Source organism: Erythrolamprus reginae, chromosome 7 (genome assembly GCF_031021105.1).
Source record: "Erythrolamprus reginae isolate rEryReg1 chromosome 7, rEryReg1.hap1, whole genome shotgun sequence".
Taxonomy (NCBI): Eukaryota; Metazoa; Chordata; class Lepidosauria; order Squamata; family Dipsadidae; genus Erythrolamprus; species Erythrolamprus reginae.
This window is the reverse complement of record NC_091956.1, coordinates 50922152-50946221: the sequence shown is the minus strand read 5'-3', so window position 1 is coordinate 50946221 and position 24070 is coordinate 50922152. Positions and strand designations below refer to the sequence as shown.

General features: G+C 33.8%; 1 protein-coding gene across 1 annotated transcript in view; it reads right to left on the bottom strand.

Annotated features, from left to right (window-relative positions):
• TENM3 (teneurin transmembrane protein 3) overlaps positions 1-24070 on the bottom strand; it is a 1937374-nt gene that overhangs the window by 884234 nt on the left and 1029070 nt on the right. The window contains exon 6 of the mRNA XM_070757504.1: positions 20029-20187. The gene's annotated coding sequence lies outside the window, so the exon portion shown is untranslated. The remainder of the gene's footprint in view (positions 1-20028; positions 20188-24070) is intronic.

Genomic DNA, 24070 nt, shown 5'->3' with positions numbered 1-24070 from the left:
TAGCCGCATTTTCAGGCTCATCTGGTAACTTGACAATGAGCCACTTAAAGGGACCAATTCAGGAGTAGGGGACAATCAATCAATGTTTCTCTTCATTCCCTCAGAATCAGTTGCAATTCGTATAGATGGGAGAAGGGGAGAGAGAGAGAGATCTAACCCAAGAAATCTTTTTTCAGGATTCTGTTTGTCAGCACTCTAACACTGGGCTTACAGCCAGTGATAGAATATTGTATTTAAACCAGAGTACATGTAGCAGTGGTGATTGTTAAGGCAATAATACAAGCCTACATATAGTAAAGGTATTATTTACAAGATATACACTATCTCCATATTATTACACAGTAATTATAATGCAGTCCATAATTATTATTTATTATTATTTATTAGATTTGTATGCTGCCCCTCTCCGCAGACTCGGGGCAGCTCACAGCAACAATAAAACGATGTACAACAAATCTAATAATTTTAAAAACACTAAAACCCCCTTTTTAAAAGCAAACATACACACAGACATACCATGTATAAACTGTATAGGCCCGGGGAGGATGTCTCAATTCCCCCATGCCTGATGGCAGAGGTGGGTTTTAAGGAATTTCTGAAAGGCAAGGAGGGTGGGGGCAGTTCTAATCTCCGGGGGGAGCTGGTTCCAGAGGGTTGGGGCCGCCACAGAGAAGGTCCCACCAAACAACATTGTTTAGTCGATGGGACCTGGAGAAGGCCAACTCTGTGGGACCTAACTGGTCGCTGGGATTCGTGCAGCAGAAGGCGGTCCCGGAGACATCTCTTATTCGCACACAGCAAGTACATATAGTATTACATATATTATTTCTTTCTACAGCAAATATTTTTACAATAGTATAGTATATTCTTCACAGTATATAGCGCACAGCTCTCTACACATTATATTGCACACAGATATTAATACTAACCAATATATATGCACCAGTAACGAACATTACAATGTAAGGCAGCAAGTCAGATGCAATGCAACAAAGCTCAACACAACAGAATGTAACCACAGAATGTAACAGAGAGCAGCACATCTGTTTCCCTTATATAGCTAAATTGCAGCCTAGATCATAATTGCTACCTAGCTCTTAAAGTAATACTACTTTTTTCTCCTAACATACAATGCTGGTTTATTTTCATATATTGAAAACCCAACCAATACAGTATGTGGTACTGACACTGTTATTTCCACATTTCTGTATAAGATCTACATGAAGTTACTCGGACAATGTGATGATATCCCATTGTAGATCAAATTGACCATGTGATGCTGATGAAATTCTTCCATGATGTCGGAAGCTGTGGATATGGAATGAGGAAGAATAGACTTCAGCTAAACCTTTGAGCAAGACTGAATAACTTTGGGTTCTAAAGTTTTTCCAATTTAAGTTCTCAATGGGGCTACACCATATCAAACAATTCCTGTTTGAGAAGCAAATGATACCCAGAATCAGAAAGGCATTTTCACAGACTAGTCTTAAGCATCTGTTGTGTCCTTTCTGGATTGGAAGGCCTTGGCCATCTTCCACATGGATTGCTGTAATGAATTCTAAATGGGACTGTACTTTAAGAATGCTTGGAGAGTTATGGGTATACTTTGCTGCCCCTATGTTACACTACTGCTTCATGAATTGCACTAGACTTTCAGGAGGCTTTTGGATGCAATTCAAGGTGCAGGTTACTACCTACAAAACCCTTGATAGCATTGGAGCAGGTTATTTGTGGGACTGCATCTTTCCAATTGTTTATCCTTAACCACTAAATCCAATAAGGTAGGCATCATCTGTTTCACATACACTAAGCAGTGACATCTAGTGACACCAGAAAGTAGGCTGTCTCTCATACAGTGCCTTCTCTTCATCATACCCTATCCTAATATTTGCTTGACCCTGATTCTGATGGATACCAAAGAACCATGTTGCCCCAACTACATTGATCAGACCCACCCAATCCAGCAGAGAGAATATTATTATTATTATTATTATTATTATTATCATCACCATCATCATTATCATCATCATTATCATCACCATCATCATCATTATCATCATCATCATCATCATTATTATTTAGATATTTTTTAAAAAATAATGTTTATTGAATATTTACAAATATAAAAGACAATACATTTGACAGATCAAAATGTTCATGGAGTGTAATTACATATATCGCTTCTCTGTCACATCGACATACACCCACAATCCCCCCTCCCTACCCCGGCTGCCAACTTGCAGCTATTCTTTATGTTATTTTCCCGGAAGTATATATCAGCGAAATCCTATATCTATAAAATTGTACAATTATGTATCTCAGTATTTCCATTCTAATTATTATTATTGTTATTACTATTATTATTATTACTATTATTTTTTGTTGTTGAAATAATAATGTTATTTAGGTTGAAAAGGACTATCAGCGAGTAAATAAAGTATTACTTTTTCCCAATTTGTGTTGTTGTTGTATTTTCAAATTCATTTATTTGGTTATTTGTTTTATTTGTTTGTTGATTTTTTTATTTGATCATATTATTCTTCTCTCTCCCCCTGTCGTTAATCCAGTTGTAAAAATTTTCCCATGTATCTGTGTCTTGTATTTTCATATTGTTTTTCAGTTTTTGCGTTAAACTGTCAAATTCGGCACAATCTAACATTTTTTTGATCAGATCTCTGTCTGTTGGTGGTTCTTCTTTTTTCCAGTTTTGGGCTATAGTGATTCTACTTGCTGTTATAATATGTTGTATTAGGTGGTATTCTTTTTTCTTGAGTTTTAAGTCTATTATCCCTAATAAGAAAATCTCTGGTTTAAGTAGGAGATTAATTTTCGTGATTTCATAAATCCAGCTTCTGATTTTGGTCCATATTGTTTTGATTTTTGGACATGTTCACCACATATGGAAAAATGTTCCGTTTGTGTTTGCGCATCTCCAGCAGTTTGGTTTAATTTTGGGGTAAATTTGGGCTAGTCTTGATGGCGATATATTCCACCTATAAAACATTTTTATAGTGTTTTCCTTATATGCTACAGATTTAGTTATTTTGTAGTTCTTTTTCCAAATTGTCTCCCATTGGTCAATATAAATATTGTATCCAAAATTTCTTGCCCAGCTGGTCATCGATCCTTTCACTATTTCTGTTTCCATTTCATAATTTATTAAATAGTTATATATTTTTGTTATAAAGTTTTTTTTCTCCTCCTAATATTAGTTTATCGAGAATTGTGTCCTTTGCCAGTATCCCTTCATTTTTAATATCTTTTTGCCACTTTGAGTGTACTAACATATATGGCCACCAGTCAATATTTATATTTTGTTCTGCTAACTCTTTTCTTGTTTTAATATTATCTTCTATATTTAATAATTGATTATAAGTTACCATCTTTTTTAATTCTGTGATGTTCGGATGCGTGAGGGCTTCCATGCTAGAATACCATCTAGGTATTTTTGTATAATGATCTTTTTTTATTTTTAGCCATGTAGTTATTAAAGCATCTCTAATCATGTGGTTTTTGAAATATGATGGAATTTTTTGATATTGGTTCCATAGGATGTTGTGCCAACCAGATAGCATATTGTGGCCTTCTAGTGCTAATAATCTTTCACATTTGATCTCTATCCAGTCTTTGATCCAGAGGAGATTGGCTGCATGATAATAAATTTTGAAATCTGGTAAACCCAAACCTCCTTGTCTAATTTTATCCTGTAGCCATTTCAATCTTATTCTGGGCCTTTTGTTGTTCCATATAAATTTGGAGATGACTTTATTTAATTTGTTGAAAAAATGGTTATCTAATTTTATTGGAATCGTTTGGAAGAGGTATAAGAATTTTGGTAAAATTGACATTTTTATCGTCGCCACTCTACCTAATAACGAAATTTGCAATTTGTTCCAATCATTTAATTGTTTCTCAGTTGTTTTCAATAATGTTTCGTACTTGTTTTCTTTGATGGTACTGCATTTTTTTGTTAATAAGATCCCTAAGTATTTCACTGTTTTAGCAATTTTAATTTTCAACATGTCCTCCAGGGTTTTTTCTTGTTCTTTATTCATATATTTCGTTATAATTTTGGTTTTTTGAGTATTTATTTTTAGTCCTACTACTTTACCGAATTCCTCTACCTCCTCCATTATATGCTTCCCTGATTCCAATGGGTTTTCTAATATGAAGACTAAGTCATCTGCATATGCCTGCAGTTTAAATTCTTGGCTTTTGGTTTTCAGCCCTCTTATTTTTGGGTTGGATCTAATCTGCCTTAACATTGTCTCTGTGGCAAAGATATACAATAAAGGAGATAGTGGGCAACCTTGGCGAACCCCTTTTCAATTTGGAATTTATCAGTTATGTCCCCGTTGATTGAAATTCTTGTATATTGTTTATGATAGATTGTCTCAATCATTGTGATAAATTTAGAGCCAAATTTCATTTGTTTTATTAATTCCGTCATAAATCCCCAATTTAGGTTGTCAAATGCTTTTTGGGCGTCTAAAAAAATAAGAGCCAATTGTTTATCAGAGTGATTTTCATAAAATTCTAAGACGTCCAATATTATCCTTGTATTATTTCTGATGTGTCTGCCAGGTAGGAAACCATTTTTATGAGAATGTATCTTGTTATTTAGAATTGCTTTTAATCTGCTTGCCATGATACTCATAAATATTTTGTAGTCTACGTTCAGCAGAGATATGGGTCTATAATTTTGAATTTTATGTTTCTCTGATTCGTTTTTTGATAATTGACTCATGATTGCTTCTGTCCAGGAGTTGGGTATTAGACCCTTTTCTAACACTTCATTGTATAATACTAATAAGAGATCCCCTAAATCAGTAATGAATTCTTTATAGAATTCACAGGGAATACCATCGGGGCCTGGGGATTTATTATTTTTCAAGTTCGTTATTGTTTCCTCCAGTTCTATCATCGTGATTTCTTTGTTTAACACTTTTCTTTCACAGTCAGTCAATTCCCCCAGCTCCGATTTTGGTTTTTTTTTGTTTTTTTCAATATTTTTTTATTAATTTTCTTAAAATAACACACAGACTTACAAACATTCAACATAAAATGTGGGGATGTATCTTCCCCGCTTCTCTCAAAAGTATAAATGCAGATACAGAAAAAGGAGTACATAGTTAAATGCATAGTTCAATACTACTCATACAAAATATCTAATAAGGAAAAAGTGATATTATAAAAAAGAAAGATAGTTATAACTAATATAAAACCAAACAATCTTATCAATTCTATGTATATAAACTAATTCTAATATTATTCTTAATAAAAGAAAAAGAAAGATTTAAACCAAAACATCTATACTTATTATTAATCTTCTGTTGTTGTTGTTTTCTTATCTATCCATACATAAACATTGTTCCATGTTTCATAAAATTTCGTTTCTTCTTGATCATTTAAGCGTCTTGTCATCATATCCATCTCCGCGCAATCTAATATTTTTGTGATAACTTCCTCTTCTTTGGGGATATTTTCCCCTTTCCAATTTTGCGCGTAAATAATCCTTGCCGCTGTAAAAATATGTATGATTAAGTACAAAATTTCTTTTTTGTAATTTTGGTTAGTAGTTCCTAGTAAACAGAACTCCGGGGTAATTTCTATGTTTTGCTTTGAAATCTCTTTTGTCATTTTCTCTATCATTCTCCAGTACATTTTAGCTTTATTACATATCCACCATTGGTGGTAGTAGGATCCTATTTCTTTCTTACATTTCCAACACAAAGGTGATGTCTTGGGAAACATTTTTGCTATTCTACTTGGTGGGAGATGCCATCTATAGAACATTTTAATTTGATTCTTTTTTAAAGAAACTGATTTTGTCATCTTCCAATTGTGCATCCAAACTTTCTCCCATGTGTCTAAATCTATTTCTTTGCCTATATTTCTACACCACAGTATCATACTATCTTTTAATGTTAAATCAATATTCTTGTGAGCAATCAAGTATTTGTATATTTTCCCAATTACCCTGTTTTGATTTTTAGTAATTAAATCACTTAATAGATTTTTATTTTTATTAAATATATAAAGTATACTGTCTTTCTGGTATCTAGATCTAATCTGTGCATAGTGCCACCAATCAATTTGTATCCCTTCGTCTTGTAATTTATTTCTAGTTTTTAATTTCATTTGATCATCTAACAAATCTTTATATCTTATTATTCTTGTATCCTTAATAGAATTTGGATGCATTATTGCGTCTAATGGGGCAACCCAGTCCGGAATTGTTAAGAAGTGGTTTTTCTTTATGTCTTCCCATACATCAAATAAGTATTTTCTTAGTGTATGTCTTTTAAAATAAGAATGATTTTTGTCTTTATCATACCATACAAAGGCATGCCAGCCAAGCATAAGATCATGTCCTTCTAATTTTAATGTTCTCGTATCCTCTAAGGTTATCCAATTTTTAATCCATGTTAAGGCGGCTGCCTGGTAATATAATTTCCAATTTGGGAGGGCAAAACCTCCCCTCTCTTTTATATCTTCTAACATATTTATCTTGATTCTTGCCTTTTTGCCTTGCCATAGAAATTTTCTAACCACATTTGTTAAATTTGTTAAAAAATTTGCCCCTGGATTTATTGGGATCACTTGAAATAAAAATAAAACCTTGGGTAAGATATTCATCTTAATTGTGGCAATTCTTCCCAGAAAAGATATTTTTAAGTTATTCCATATTTCTAAATCCCTTTTAATTTCATTAATTAATTTTATATAATTATCATTTTTTAATGTTATTGTTTTGGCTGTTAGCCATATTCCCAAGTACTTTACTTTTTAAACTATTTGTATTCCAATAATACATTCTAAATTGCTTTCTTGTGATTTATTCATGTTTTTTGTTATAAATTGTGTTTTATTTTTATTTATTTTCAAACCTGCTACCTTACCATATTGTTCTATTGTCTGGATTAATCTTGGTGCTGTAACTATCGGATCTTCCATTATAAAGGTCAGATCATCTGCAAAAGCCTGGAGTTTATATATCTCTTTTCCAACTGTTAACCCTTTTATCTTTGAATCTGCTCTTATTTTTATTAATAGTGTTTCTAAAGTCATAATGAACAGGAGGGGTGAAATAGGACATCCTTGTCGAAATCCTTAATTTATTTTAAGCGCTTCCAATTGCTCATTATTTAATATGATTTTTGTTGTTTGTTCTGAATAGATAGCATCTATTAAATTAACAAATTTAGGGCCAAATCTCATTTTATTTAGTTGCATTTTTATAAATGTCCAATTAACATTATCAAAAGCTTTTTGAGCATCTAAGAACATTAATGATAATGTTTTATCTGGATGTTGCTCATAATATTCTAATACATTAATAATTGTTCTAAGGTTATTTTTAATTTGTCTGCCTGGCAGGAAACCATTTTGGTCTGAGTGGATTTTACTATTTATTACCGTTTTCAACCTATCTGCATATATTGCAATAAATATTTTATAGTCTACATTTAATAATGATATTGGTCTATAGTTTTTAATTTTTTCCATTGCTGTATCCGATTTGTGAATTAAAGTTATCAAAGATTCAGACCATGATTTAGGAATTTTACCATCTAACCTGCATTCATTAAAGATTTGCAACATATTATTTCTTAATGTTTCATTTTCTATTTTATACCACTCTGCTGGGATAGCGTCTGGTCCTGTGGCTTTGTTATTTTTTTGCTTCTTAATAGTTGTAAGGAGTTCTTCCATTGTTATAGGACTCTCCATCCTCTCCTGTTGTTCTTCTGTTAATTGTGGTAACTCTGAACTTTCTAAATATTTAAATACTTCATCTTCCTCAATATTATCGTCTTTATACAATTCTTTTAAAAAACTTTGTACTATGTTTGCTTTTCCTTCTGTGTCATATTTTATTGTTCCATCTTTGTCTTCTAATTGTTTAATTAATTTAGATTGTCTCTGTTTTCTCAGTTTATATGCTAACCATCTACCTGGTTTATTGGCATGTTCAAAATATTGTTGCTTAGTTCTTTTTATTTTTTCCAGTATTTGATTTTGTTCTTCCAGTCTAATTTTATGTTTAATTAAATTTATTTTCCCCCCAAATCCTTATTTTTCATATTTTGTTGTGATATAAATTCTAATTGTTTTAATTCATTCCTTAATTGTTCATATTTTCTTTTCTTTTCTTTGTTGTATTTTACTGTGTAGGATATTGTTAATCCTCTTATGTATGCTTTAGTTGCATCCCATAAATTTTGGGGAGTAGTATCTGTATTTTTATTAATTTCAAAAAATATTTTTAATTCCTTCTCAATCCATTCTTTATATTCTTTCTCTTTCAGAATATTTCTATTCATTTGCCAATTATAATGCTTTTTACTATTTCTCATATAGACTATAACTGGGTTATGATCCGCCCAAGTATTAACATCTATTTCCACCTCTTGTATATACTCTGCTGTTGTTTTGGGAGCCCACACCATATCTATTCTAGTCCAAATTTTGTGGGGGTTTGAGTAGAAAGTAAATTGCCTTCTTTGGGGATGTCTTTCCCTCCAAATATCATTCAATAGTAATTCTGCTTTCATTTTTTGAAAAGTGGAGGGTAATAAATTCTTTTTTTTCTTTTTACTATTTTTCTTCTCCCCCAAGTGGTCTAATTGCCTATTTGTTATGGCATTAAAATCTCCAATAATTAACATATTTTCCAAATTTAACTCTATAATTTTTTGATGTAATTTTTTATAAAATGCAATTTGATCATCATTTGGGGCATATAGAGAAACAATAGCAAGAGGTCTAGGTTCAATATTAACCTGGACAATCAAAATTCTACCTTCGTTGTCACTAAATAATTGTTTGGAATTTATAGAACTCTCAACATACATTGCTACTCCTCTTTTCCTTTGATCTGCTAATGCAGCATACATATTTCCAATTTTAGTATTTAGCAATAAATTCCGATTACTTTTTTTTATATGTACTTCTTGAAGTATAACAATTTGAGCCTTTTGGTTCTTAATTTTAGAAAATATTTGTTTTCCTTTTTTTGGTTCGTTTAGTCCATTAACATTTACTGAGAAAATTTTTAAGTCTCTCGATGTGGTCATTTATTGTACTTCTTGGTTTCCCGCTGGTCCTGCTCCTCCACTTGTGCAGATGCCCCCATGGCTTCCGCCTGCATTGCTTCCAGTTCTCTTGTTAGCTGTTCCATTTCGCTTATTCCACTATTTTCATAAAAGTCTCTTGCTTGATCCAAATTTTCCAACTTGTATCTTGTTGATTTCCATGTCAGTGACAGTCCTTGTGGAATAAGCCAGCGAAAAGTTATATTCTCTTTGATCAAGAGTTTGGTCAAAAAATGGTAATCTCTTCTGTTCTCTCCGACACGTCTTGGAATTTGTTTTAATATTTTTATTTCTTTACCTTTGTGTTGTAAGCTCCGATTTTGTTATGTACGCCTTTTGTTCCTCTAATGATTTGATTTCTTTTTTATATAGTTCTTTATAATAATTAGTGGCAATTTGTTTTTTTTCTTCTATTGTGGTGTGTCTATCTCCTTTATTGTCCTCTAGGAATTGGATATATCGTTCTTTTTCTTCTTTTTTAAGTTTATAGGCTAACCATCTGCCAGGTTTGTTTGCATTTTCAAAATGATCTTGCTTGGCCCTTTTTAATTTCCATGTTAGATCATCCTGTGTTATTAAATTAATTTGATGTTTTAGTTTATCTTTTTCCTCTTTTAATTTCTCCTTTGAAATGCCCTGTTGCAGATCCGTTTCTAATTGTTTAATTTTTATTTGGTAATCTTTAATTCTTTGATTTTTGATTTTCTTTGCCTTGGCAGAATATGAGATAGTAATCCCCCTTATGTATGCTTTTAAGGTGTCCCATAGGTTTTGTGTAGAGGTCTCTTCATTCCAATTATCTTTAAGGAAGAAAATTAATTCCTTTTTTATATGATCAGTATAATCTTTTTCTTTGAGTAGTAGCTGATTTAGGGACCATTTTAGAAAATCTTTATTGGTTCTTTTATTTTAATTATAATTGGGTGGTGATCTGCCCACATGTTGGGTCCGATCTCCACTTGTTCTATACAATTGTCCATATCCAAATCTCCCCAAGCCATATCTATCCTCGACCACAATTGTTGTGGGGTTGAAAAAAAGGTATATTCCGTTTTTCCCGGGTGTCTTTCTCTCCATAAGTCTAATAAATTAAATTCTCTTACCATTTCAAAGAATTTGTTTGGTAAGATTTTCCTGTCCTGAGTTTTCCTTTTTATTGTTTTGTAATCCTTTTATGTGTTATGAATTGCATTGAAATCTCCTATCATACAAATATTTTTTCCTCCTAATTGTGTTATTTGGTCGCTTATTTTTTGATAGAATTCTGATTGGTTTATATTTGGGGCATATATCACCATCAAGACTGCGGGGTTTTGTCCAATTTTAATTTTCAGATTAAGAATTCTTCCGTCTGGATCTGCATAGATTAATTCCGGTTGTAATGTCTCTCATACATAAATTGCTATTCCTCCTTTTTTTGTGTCTGCTAGAGCCGTAAACAATTTTCCTAGTTTTTTATTTTGAAGTAGGTTCTGATCTTGTGTTCTAATGTGCGTTTCTTGCAGGCAAATTATATCTGCTTCTTCTTTCTGAAGTTTGTTTATCGTTTGTTTTCTTTTGATAATTGAGTTATTATTTAGATTTGTATGCTGCCCTTCTCTGAAGACTCGGGGCAATAGGTTGTCAATCCTTCTGGTTAAAAAAAAATGACTTGTGGATCTAGGAAGAAGGCCATTTCTGCTTTGTTCCCACCATTGGGAACATCTTAGTCTCAGAAGTGAGGTGAACCTACACTGAGTCTGCCAATTACCATGGTGGTCTAAGAATGTAATGCAATCCTGGGGGTGCTTTCTCCACCTTGTTAAATTTTTAGCCTTCTGAAATATTTAAACTTCAACTTTTATTTCTAACATTTTAACCTTGTTCCTAATTTTGTTTTAACTGTGCTTTTATTCATGTGTTTATATTGCTCAGTTATATTGTTGTAAACTATTCAGAGTCATGTAGGTGAGATGGACAGTGTAGAAATTGAATGAATGAATATCACAAATCTTTAAAAACCTGAATGTTTCCTGAGTCTGTAAGTTGAGTGAAACGACTAGGATTATGTGCTTTGAGTTTCATTGTCCTTAGGCACCATTGTTTGTGTGTGTATGTATGATATATTTTATAATTCTTTTAATTTTGAATCCTGACTTATGATTGTGAGATGGGTGACTATGTAAATTAATAATGTAAATAAACATGTAAATGTTGACTGGATGTGGAATAGTTTACTTGGCCTTCTGTATTGTTTCAGTAACTTTATCATGTTATTCATCCACCCCACTTTAAAAAAAAAATCTGAGTGCACATATTTGTCAGAGTTGATCATTAAATATAAATAAAGGACTAAACATATTATTTGAGAATACTAGTGACTATGTACAACAATTCTTAATAGCTGAAAAGTCAGTAAAAAGCAATTTCCAAAAGTGATTTAAAAAGGAAGTATGCAAACTTAGTGTCCTTTTAAAGATACTGGCTTTGATGGTTATTCTTGCCATACAAAAGTGTCAGACACGAAGACTTCCCTGCAATAAGGGGCGTATATAAGTGCACTGATGTGCCTATCGTCCCCTGTCCAATTCTCTTTTCTTACCTCTTTTATCTTATATATTCTCTCCTCTATATATATTCTCTTCCTATCCACTTCCCTTCTTTTTACTTCCTATCTTTATATATATATCCCTAATGTATATTCTCTCTCATATGTATTGTATATTGGACAAAGAATAAATAAATAAATAAATAAATAAATAAATAAATAATTTTTTTTAAAAAGTTCAGAAAAATATTGTAATTTTTATAGCTTAATTTAAGGAGCTCAAAAAAAATCTTACCCATTTCCATTAGTTTTTTATCTGCATGTGATTTATGATTATCAGCTGGAGGAATTATTTTTCCACTCCTCTTCCTTTTTAACAACCAACTCTTCCTCAGGCACTAAGAGTGACATAGTACCCATAGTATTAGACTATTTCAGCAAAATGAACAGAAAGAGTATTTTTTTTCAGCAAAGAAAATATTTTTATTTGTTTGGTACCTGTGGAGATACCTGAACATTTTCCTCTGATTTGGATTTTGTATGCGTTAAGGGAAAATCTGAATCTTTGACTTTGAGTCTCAGACTAAGTCTTTCACTTTGACTCATTTTTATATATTTTTGAAGTTCAAGACAGATGCCAAAATGACACTTTGTAGCTGATTCATTTCAAGATGAAGGGATCTATTTGGGTTGACCAAGAAATTTAATGGTACAATTTTTAGTGCTTAGTTCTATAGTTCTGTTTAAGTAGCTATTCTTTGGGTATACATTCAAAATATTTTATTTTAGTTTGCTGCTTGGTTTTAAAATACAATCTTCTTCTGGATTATTTCAAGATGGATTTCTAAGAAATGTTAAAATTTTATTTCTGAAAAAGAAAGTAATTATGCCTTAATTTAAATGCATCCTGGAACACTTAGGTACTGTATATCTGGATATTACTAGACTACTAGGGAGGTTACATAGCCAATCAGGCTTGTACTAGGGTGAGTCAAAAGATAATGCCAGTTTCTTTATCTCAAGTGAAGTTTTTGATAAAAATACCTGAAATTTTTCCCAGTTATAAATGATTATATAAAATAAAATATTTTGTTTCTTACTTTTTAGGTTTGTAGACTCGCAAGGAAAATTCAAAATGGTTGCCCCTTAGAGTTATGTCAAAAACAAAGAACAGCGATTGAATTCCTTGTTGCTGAAGGGAAACCCCCTGTGAATATTTACAGATGATTACAAAATGTGTTTGAAGACAATACTTTAGATTATAGCAATGCATGCAGGGGGGTCTGTTGTCTGAATGATGAAAAGTTGGATCCCCATTCTGTCCATCTGTCTGGCAATGAAGAAGTGGCTCAAAGAACAGTCAACAAAATTTTATCAGGCAAAGATACATGCTCTCATTCGAAGGTGGAACATTGCTATTGAGAGAAATGGTGATTATGTTGAGAAGTAGGGATGTGATCCACAGAGGAACAGCTTCATTTTGATGCATGCTACATGTTCCTGTGTTGGTAATTATACATGTCCTATATAAAATGGCATACTTTTTTACTCATCTTTGGTATATAATGTTCTTTTTTCCCGATGAACTACTCCGGTCAAGAATTATTTCTTACTTTGGATTTCTAGGGTAGAAATGCCAGACTGAAGATGGTTCTATTAAAAGTGGAACTGATGATAGCGGCAGAATGAAGAGCCAGCAAGAGTCAATGAAGGGTAGATTAGTTCTTCAATAATTCCTTTCCAGACAAGACCCACATATGCTCCATCTGTACTTGTAATGTAGGAGGAAGTTTCTTCTTTATATGTTTCTTTTCTTTTTCGTTACTCTTTTACTCTTTTTTTTCTTTATTTTCTGACTTTTCTACTCTTTCTTTATATTTTTCCATTTTTTGCATTAGTTTTTATTATTGTAATTGTAATCTTTATTGAAATTAGAATTAAAATATTGTTTTCCAGTTTAAAGGTCAAACAAAGTATGCCATGTGAAACAGCCTCTTTGTTTCATTGAGCTAAAAACAGTTGCCTTATGTTATAAAATGGTCTCTAAATAACATTTCTATAGTTTTCTCCTTCATTTCATACTTTAAAAAACCCTCAGAGAGAGACTATAAGCAATGAGAGAATCCCCCCAAAACTGTTTTGATAGTTCCAATAAACAATATTCTTGTAGATTTAGACTTTCTACAAAAGTCCAAAATTTGTACATTCTGCCAGAAGACATAGGCAGAAACACCAAATGACATTGAGAGGAACTTCAAAGAATAAGTTCTTTAAAAAAATAATTTATTGAAATATATACTTTAAAACAAAACATAAACAGCTAAGACAAACAATTATACATACACACATGAAAAAAACAGAAAAGAAAAGAAAAAGAAGAACATGCCGTAAAAATGACTAGATAGAAGAATAAGAAGTTCTATATTTGATGCAAAACTAGGGAGGAATAGAAATTGAGAGATGAGAAAAGTGGTTGAAGATATTCTAATTGAAAATTTTAATAGGTGACAAAATCATCAATTGTCTGGAAGTATCCTTTTCCAATCAAACCAAGCTACTCATAGTGGATGGTCCAAGAAAGTAAAAATAACTAAAGCCTGAGATGAAAACACCATTAAACCTGCCACCCAAACTTAAATTAGGCTCTTCATTTAATTTAAATGCTCTCATTTTCTTTTTCTATTCTACACAGCTAATACTTATTTAGTGCTTCATTTAATTTGCATTTTATTCTTTATTTTTTATCTAAATTGGGATGCTAATTTCCTCAACTCTAATCATTATAATTTGATGTATTTTAGTTATCCTTGGTGTTCTCCAAAGAAATTTGTTGAATGGTTTCTGTTACACACACACACACACACACACACACATTATGTTTATATAAGATAACATTATTTATTTCACCAAAATACACTTTCTTCCATTGTTTAGTTTACATGCCTCAGTTGAAGAGGAAGTGTTTCGTATTTTAGCCACATTCCTGAATATACTGTATACTGTACATACTAAAATTCAACATCATCAAAATTGAAAGGCACATTTCATTCTCTGTTCAGGATATTGCAACTCCTTCTCAGTCAGGGAAGTGTAGGTCCTATAGACCTTGTATAAACCTATCCTTCCATTCTTGTCTACTCAAGTTCTCCTTCCACAGCTAAGACAGGATGGATAAAGAATAAAAAGTTAATGTTCTTCCCACTGATCTGACTCCTACCTAGGCTTCAGCGTAGAAAGGACTAATTTTTTCAACTCTGGACTATTTTGTCAACGTCAAATCCCTTTTCATAATTGAAACTCTTGTTACCCCAGAAACCCATTACATCTTATTAGCCAATTCACTAGTGACAAAAGAGAAAAATTAGCTGACTGCTCCAGTTAAATAGAATAGAATCAATTTGAAATATCTAATGCCAGGTATCTTGGTTCCATTCACCATCATGTCTGCCAGTCTCTTAAAATTCTTGTTCTATTGGTAGAGATTAATTTTTGCCCATTGGCTTAAGTTCAGATGGCAACTCCAACAACATTGGCAACAAAATTCTAGATTACCATTTCTTGTGAAGGCCTCTGCTGACAGCAAATTGTAATCTGAGTTAATATATCCATTTAGTTTAACACATGGCTTTTTAAAAAAAACTAACCACTCTTCAACAATTCAGAATTTCCATTTCTAAAGGACAGTAGTTTGATCAATTTTAGTTTGTGCCCATTATTACACATATGAAGAAATATTAAAATCTATATTAAACTATATTCATTTCTCAAGGAAAGATTGATATCAATTGGCTATCACAGTTTGAAAGGGGCAGTGCTTTTGCATACATGGCAAAGGAAGAAAAACTGCTTTGTGACTGGAAGCCTCATCTGAGTAGACAGAAGAAAAACTATGCCAAGTCAAAACTTTTTTTCAAAATGATTGCCCCTATTTGAAGTTTTACTGTCTTCAGGGCTCTGCAGCAGATAAAGTCAGTGGGAGCATTTTTTTGCCTGCTGTTCAATCCTCTCCCCATTGACATCCCCTTTGATGCTGCTAGAAAGAGAGATTTTAAAAATGCAGGTTTTTAAAACAACTTACTCTTCTATGTGACCTGAGATGAATTTTAAAGGCTTTCCAAATGAGACGACCTCCAAAGAAAGGAAGTGGGTGAATTGATGAAAAATGTGTCTATCTGGAAAAATACATTTCCATCTTTCCTTTGTCAAAAAATAAAACGATTTGAAAAGCTCTCAATAGTGTATTGCTGAATATAAAGCACTGAGGAATAATTGTTGCCTACTGTCCTGAATGGCACTTGGCTTTTGGCTTCTTGCCCAACCATATTCTGATTAAGAAGTACTAGATTGTAATTCACACTCTATCATGCCTTACTGCTTAATTAAAGCAAACTCCTTCTTAACATAAATGATTAGAAAATTACTATAACAAATCTGACTGCACATATATTTTTTTTCTTTACAGCCCTATTCTTCTTGTCAATAAACAGGTTGATCATTTGTGTGAACAAAAAACATAGTTTGTATTCTGTCAAATACACTTTTTTTAACATTTCCTGACTCCTGTTAACTTCCATGACTTTCATATCCAAATTCATGTAATTTTCTTGAGAGACAGCCTTCCTTCCTTCCAGTCTCACCTATGACTTTTAGATTCCTTGATGGTCTCTGCTAGAAGTACTAACCAAATCCAAACCTTCTTAATTTCCCTGACCAGATAAGGTCACCAGGTCGTCCCAAATAATGACATCCTTACATTTCTCTTTGAAATCAGAAGGATTAATTAGAAAGTACTCTGAAATAACTGAGGTGCAGGCAAACATTTTACAGTATAATCCTAAATCCAATTCCAAATCTTACAATTGCTTCTATGGAGAATAATTGTTGGATTTGGAACAATGAGGTTGTATCTGTGATGGTGTAATTCAAATTGTCACATACAGTCAGAATCCAGTACTTTATTAATGATTATTAAGTCAGTAAATATAAATAACCAACTCCCCCCAGATATCAGAGTTGCCCCCACCCTCCTAGCCTTTCGTAAGCTCCTTAAAACCCACCTCTGTCGTCAGGCATGGGGGAATTGACATGTTCCCTCCCCCTAGGCTTATAAAATTTATGCATGGTACGCTAGTGTGTATGATTGGTTTAATTTGTGGTGTTTTTTAAATTAACTTAAATATTAGATTTGCTTTACATTGTATTGTTATTACTGTGAGCCGCCCCGAGTCTGCGGAGAGGGGCGGCATACAAATCTGATTAAACTTAAACTTAAACTTAAACATAATGATTATACCCAAAATGACTGAGAATCTCTATAGACTTTTAGCTATACAATTTGGGATGAGAATAGGAATGGATTTCCAGAGAAAAATGCAGACTACAAGAACCAGGAACACTACTCAGGTGATCCTAAAAATACATTTAAACCTCCAAGTGCCTCAAGGCTCCTCTAAAAGATTGCAGATTATTAGTTGTCTGCAAGGAATATAATTCCTTCCATTTCCCACTGATGTCAGAGCTGAAGAACCTTCCTGGATGAGAAGTGAAATGTCTTCAAAAGAGAAACAAGAAAGTCCAGTTGCCTCCTGAAAAAGCACCTTTGGGACAACCATGATCTGAATGATTGGGAATCTCTACAGATCATTGATAGATATGTGAGTTTCTAACGATGTGAAATAGCAACTTTCAAAAACTGATTCCTACTCGTAACAAAAATAATGATGGTTGCAATTAGCTGCCTATGCATTTTTGTATTGCAGTGATCAGGTAAAAAGTTGATTAGTCTACTCATGCAGTTGTTGATTAAGAAAGCCATAGATTCACAATAATATTTTCTTTAATACTTAATAGTTCATTTGTTATAGTGGAAGAAATATTAGTAAATTATATTTTTGTTTGTTAGAAAATGATTAATAAAAACGAAATAGGAACAAGCTATGATTATGGCTAAGGACAAGAAAGCAGAGACATTGCCATTTTAAACTCCGATATCTGTCTGGTTTAATGTTTTATTGTTTTTAGTTTTTCTTCTAGGTTTGTATGCTACTCAGAATCCATTGAAGTTGAGTGGCCAATAAATTTAAATGAATAATTCAATGAACTATGAACAACCTATTAAAAGATCATTCAGAAAGTATACCTCAGTGAATCTGTATTTTTACAACTTTGATATGTCTTTAATTGTCATTTTCATATGTATGATTTAAACTTTCTGTACATTTTTGCAAAGTATTTTATATGTGTGCGTGTGTGTTTATGTTTCTTTTCTTTTCTGTCAAATTCTTTTCATTATCAGCAAAATATGCTACATGTGTGTGTGTGTGTGTGTGTGTGTGTGTATAAGCATTTACTTGAGAGCTGATTAAAATAAAGTTTAATAAACAGATAAATTGAATTCTTTTCTTTCCTTCTGTCTTCATTCAGATTCTAAAACTTCAAGTCCAATCCAGAATTTTTAAAATAAAGTTAGTTGGATGTCTTACTAAAAGTCACTCAGTTCAGAAATATAAGCTTCTTTGTAACTTGTCTGTAAGATCATGATGTAGATTTGTCTTCTATGTACAAATGTGAATCAAGTAGAATATTCTAATCCAGATATGAATTAGAAAAAACAATTGCCCAATTTAGGAGAGAGGTACAGTATCTCTTTAGATTCCCGGAGTCAATGTATATACTTTGCTTTCTGTCTGTGCATAATGACACCATTTGATCATTCTAAACTGCCAGTCCTCTCCCCCAAACAAGAAACTTCTACAACATTTCAAACCTATCATCCCCCCTCCCCCCCCGAAAAAAACTTTTAAAACACTGGTTCAAACTATTAGACTGGCAGTGAAACACTACCAGTCAGACATGCTTTTCACTGATAATGTAACATAAGGCACTGGGAAAAAATTTAGTGAATGAAAAGAAATGTCAAAACAGGAGAAAGCAAACACTCCTTTTAAGATGATCTTAACTTATCGAGACAAAAGCGCTAATCTGGACAAAAGCCATGTTCCCAGACCAAACAGATTATCTTTATAGCTTGAACTGTTGCTTAAGCCATAAAAGGAGGTTTTCTTTTTCTTTTCTTTTTAAATAGGCATGTTTTGGATTCTGTCCATTTTCTGGCTTGATGATTTCCAGCATTTACTCTTCATGGTTTTTTAACTTTCTACCAAGAACTAAGTTGATATTATGCAGCTCCTTCCACCCTATCTTTCTATCCACTCTGTTACAGCTGGTATCTCTCCTTTCAAATGTATAATGATTTCAGCCTTACTGCACATTGCTCTGCAGTCTCAATCTTAGTGAAACTGTCTTGTTAAATTTAATAAATGTAGCTCAAACATTACTTAAATAACATTTACTACAAAAAGATCAAAATTTACTGTAGAACTGGTCAGCTGGTCTAAAATTAAGGGACAATATTATGGAAGTGTGCTTTATAGACATTTCTTACACTCCTTTAGTATTCCATAAATTATTCAATGGAAAACCTAAGAAACATTAAAAAAATTACACACATTCTTTTGTAAATATACCAGTGGAATATAGCATCTCACACAGTAATCTTCCCAACCACCTAATCAAGTCTGCATCTCAGGGAATTCTATAAGCTGTTTTGCCTGGATTTTGGCTGCGGACAAAGCATGCTGCAATTCTGATTCTCCGGAATTGCCGGAAGCACTGAGAATTATCTTGTGATTCTCAAGAGCTTTTGTAACGCCACTTGCTTACTGTGCTTCTCAACAAGTTATTTGGTTTTTTTAAAAAAAATCTGGCTTCTGTGCAGCAAATTGCCATTCAAATCTGAAATGGCCAGCTGCAATCTTGGTCTATCTCTGGCTTTATGAACTCGCTATAGTCATGAGGCTTGTAAAACATAACCATAGCTATGAAAGGACTCACATCTTTTGTTATATGATAGAACTTTGAAATGTGAAAATTGTATGGTCCAAAAAGAGGTGGGTTTTTTGGACAAATGAAATATTAAAGAGGAAGACTTGTGTCACAGTACTCATTCAACTTTTGATAGTAAGTTTTAGGAGATTTTTGAGTTGAGTAGAGTCTTTATATGCTTGCAAAAATGATTTTTGTGTCATTTTAAATTCCTATTTATTTAGTTGAAAATAATTTCAGTTGGTGTCCAATATTATATTGAAATCAATGCTGCCAAGTGATTATTTGCATAAAGATGCTTATTTGTAGTACTTCAGTGCTGGCATCCATCATAATGTGATTAATGGATGGTTATATTAAAAATGCTTAATATTAAATAAAAATCAAAAACTATTTTTTAAAAGCAAAGAGAAAAAAAATCTGTTTCTTGTACTAACATATCTTCAGTAATCTGGGAAGATTTCCATTCCCAAAGGGAAAAAATAAAAGCATAGTGCAATAACTTAACTGCTTTCTTACCTTCTCTGATGAGTTGGTTGTGGAAAGACTGTGTCAATGCAAAGCTCAATTAGTGTAATTTATGTATCCTTGGATGTCAATCTCTGCTGTTGAGAGGTGGGACTCGCAAAGACCCTGTGCATTAATTAAGAACTCGTCTCTGTAGAGTTATTTTTCCACCTAAGGAACCAGAAGAAGAAAGTTTTAATTAGATTCAAAAGACAGCATGTCATAACCAAAGTAAGAAAATTCTTTCATGAAATTTTAAGAAGAGAAAAAGTGCATTGTTAATATAAATATCCTGTTAATAACCTGTGCTTCTGGTTCATATTTAACTTTAATAGTTAAAGAAGTTGATTCATTTTATGTTAATTTTTCTGAATAAAATGTATGCCTAAATCCTAAAATGGTGCAACATGGGGACCAACTCCCTGATAGGTCTAGACTATATCCTTATTATTGGTCCATGCCTAATTATTGATGCTGAGCTGATGCTGATTGCCTACAATTACATGTTTGATGATATTTCTCTCTGAGGGCCAGCATTTTCTTTCAATACTATCCTGAGGCTGAATAGGCAATGGGCAAAACAATGCAAGCTCAGCAAAGCCAAACAAATAGATATGCACCACACTTCCTTTCCATTGGCTGAGTGATGCACAGAATGTGCAGTTGCTAGCTGGCCTCAATACTGGCACTCAAGAGAGGTTGGAAGTTAGCTGGGCTCACTTGTGTCAGCTGCTTCAGAGACGCCTGGTCTCTTTGAATGGCCTGTGTGGGGGCTATCATCTATTCTGCTGAGGACTCACTTGGGAAACAATACCTAAATAATTGATTATAACATTTATAAATTAAAGGAGGCAAAACAAATTTTAAAAGCTGGTCCAGACTCTAGAAAATAAACATGTCAGCTAATAGCTCATATGCAGCAAAAGGGAGGGGAAAAATGAATTAATGAGGAACTTTACATTTAGAAATATAAGAACAAATTAGCTTGTTAGTGGCTAAATAAATACAATACAATAAAATAAGGACATTAAAAGGTCTTAGCAATCAGGGAAGTAGTAAGAGACAAATTCAAGAGAGGAAAAAATATGTTAACTCAGAAATAAAACAAGATTTTATCAGGGAAATATCCCAGAAGGTTGGCAATAGAAGCCAAAGTACATACTGAACTTCTTAGATGGCATAATTAACAATAAAGACAGTTGTTTCAAGGATAAATTGCTCAATAAGAATATGTATTTGAACTTGGGAGTGGATTATCTAGCTATTCCCAAACACTGGAACGTGTTTTCTTCATTATCTTAGCATATTTTTGCTACTGCTATTGTAGTGTGCTACATTTTGGTTGCCATGATACAAAAAACATGTTGAGGCTCTAGAAAGAGAACAGAGAAGAGCAACAAAGATGATTAGGGGACTGGAAGCTAAAACATATGAAGAATTGTTGCAGAAACTGGGTATGTCTAGTTTAATGAAAAGAAGTACCAGGGGAGACATGATAGCAATGTTCCAATATCTCAAGGGTTGCCACAAAGAAGAGGAGTCAACCTATTCTCCAAATCACCTGAGGGTCGAACAAGAAGCATTGGGTGAAAACTAAAAAAGGAGAGAAGTAACTTAGAACTAACGAAAAATTTCCTGACAGTTAGAATGATTAACCAGTGGAACAGCTTGCCTCCAGAAGTTGCGAATACTCCAACACTAGAAGTTTTTAAGAAGATATTGGATAACCATTTGTCTGAAGTAGTGTAGAGTTTCCTGCCTAAGCAGGGGATTGGACTAGAAGACCTCCAAGGTCCTTTCCAACTCTGTTGATGTTGTTGTTGTTGTTATATTATGCAATTACAGTAATACCTCATCTTACGAACTTAATTGGTTCCAGCACGAGGTTCGTAAGGTGAAAAGTTCGTAAGATGAAACAATGTTTCCCATAGGAATCAATGGAGAAGCCAATAATGCGTGCAAGCCGATTAGGAAAATCCAAAACATTAAGGCTTAAAAAAAAAAAAGCTGCCGGCAGACGAAGCTGAGGCGAATGGAGTGGGGGGAGGGAAACCCATGGAGATCCAGAGGGGAGAATGGGGCAGGACAGGGTGGGGAAAAACGGAGGAAACCCATGGAGATCCAGAGGGGAGAATGGGGCAGGACAGAGTGGAGAAAAACGGAGGAAACCCATGGAGATCCAGAGGGGAGAATGGGGCAGGACAGAGTGGAGAAAAATGGAGGAAACCCATGGAGATCCAGAGGGGAGAATGGGGCAGGGCAGGGTGGAGAAAAACGGAGGAAACCCATGGAGATCCAGAGGGGAGAATGGGGCAGGACAGGGTGGAGAAAAAAGGAGGAAACCCATGGAGATCCAGAGGGGAGAATGGGGCAGGGCAGGGTGGAGAAAAACGGAGGAAACCCATGGAGATCCAGAGGGGAGAATGGGGCAGGGCAGGGTGGAGAAAAATGGAGGAAACCCATGGAGATCCAGAGGGGAGAATGGGGCAGGGCAGGGTGGAGAAAAACGGAGGAAACCCATGGAGATCCAGAGGGGAGAATGGTGCAAGACAGGGTGGGGAAAAATGGGGGAAACCCATGGAGATCCAGAGGGGAGAATGGGGCAGGACAGGGTGGGAAAAAATGGGAGGAACTCAAGTCTGGAGGTGGGGCATCCCAGCGGCCGGCGGCAGGTTCGTAAGGTGAAAAAAGTTTGTAAGAAGAGGCAAAAAAATTCCGAACCCTGGGTTCGTATCTTGAAAAGTTCGTATGACGAGGGGTTCGTATCATGAGGTACCACTGTAGTGTGCTAATTAAAAACCTCACAAACTGAAATTTTGTCTGAAACTGACAAAACAAAACTATTCCACCTACATAATAATAAATTAATAATACTAAAATTATTTCACCTAAATAAGTCTAGGAAAGAAAATGGACAGGAAAGAATCCTTTTCTGCATGTCATTTATAGTGAAATTCATTCATTAATTAATTCATTTTCCACATGAAGAAGCACCATTGACTACAAGAAATTGTGCCCAGGACCAATAAAATCTGGAGCTACGAAGGTCGCACAGAAAGTAATGCACCAATTTTTTTCTCAGCTTACAGTAACAGTACGAATGCGAAACTTTAGGTATACATTATTTGAATTGTCAGGAGTGTGTGTGTAAATTTTGCATTTCTTAGAAACATAGAAACATAGAAGTCTGACGGCAGAAAAAGACCTCCTCGTCCATCTAGTCTGCCCTTATACTATTTTCTGTATTTTATCTTAGGATGGATATGTGTTTATCCCAGGCATGTTTAAATTCAGTTACTGTGGATTTATCTACCACGTCTGCTGGAAGTTTGTTCTTCAGACGGGTAGCGTAGCTGCCACAGTATTTTGAAATGATGTCTGTAAGTGATGTACATTACAAGCAGCGTGTCATCATTGAATTTCTCACTGTGGAGAAAGAAAATATTGGGAACATTCACAAATGTTTGTGTACAGTTTATGGAGAATCTGCAATCGACAGAAGTAAGGTTAGTCACTGGGCACACAGGGTGAGGTCATTAGAAGATGATTTGGCAGAGCTCCATGGCTTCATGACCAGAACAAGGAGTGGTACCGGCAGGGCATACATGCCCTTGTGTCTTGCTGGTGGAAGGCCATAGAACAGGATGGAGATTACATGGAAAAATAGTGAAACATCATTCTTTATTGTGTGTAAGTTTCATTGTGTTCAATAAATAATTGTTGAAGAAAAAATGTGGTGCATTACGTTCTGGGTGACCTTTGTATATACCTCTAAAGAGGGTCACACACTGGCCACACCCATGCCCAGTTTAGCGAAGGGGGGGAAAAGTCCAAATATGTCATGTGATGCCGTTGTGGCAAGATGAGTTTGACACCCCTGTTCTAAAGTAATGATCAAATATTTAGGTTGTATCTTTTTTTTGGAGAGTGGTAGCAGTGAGAATAAAGATCCATATAATGGAAATTAAAATTTTATGTTTTATTACAGGAGCTCTTTACACTTTTTAAAAGAAAACATAACATACAGTATTAATTCAGAAGTGAATTTATATGC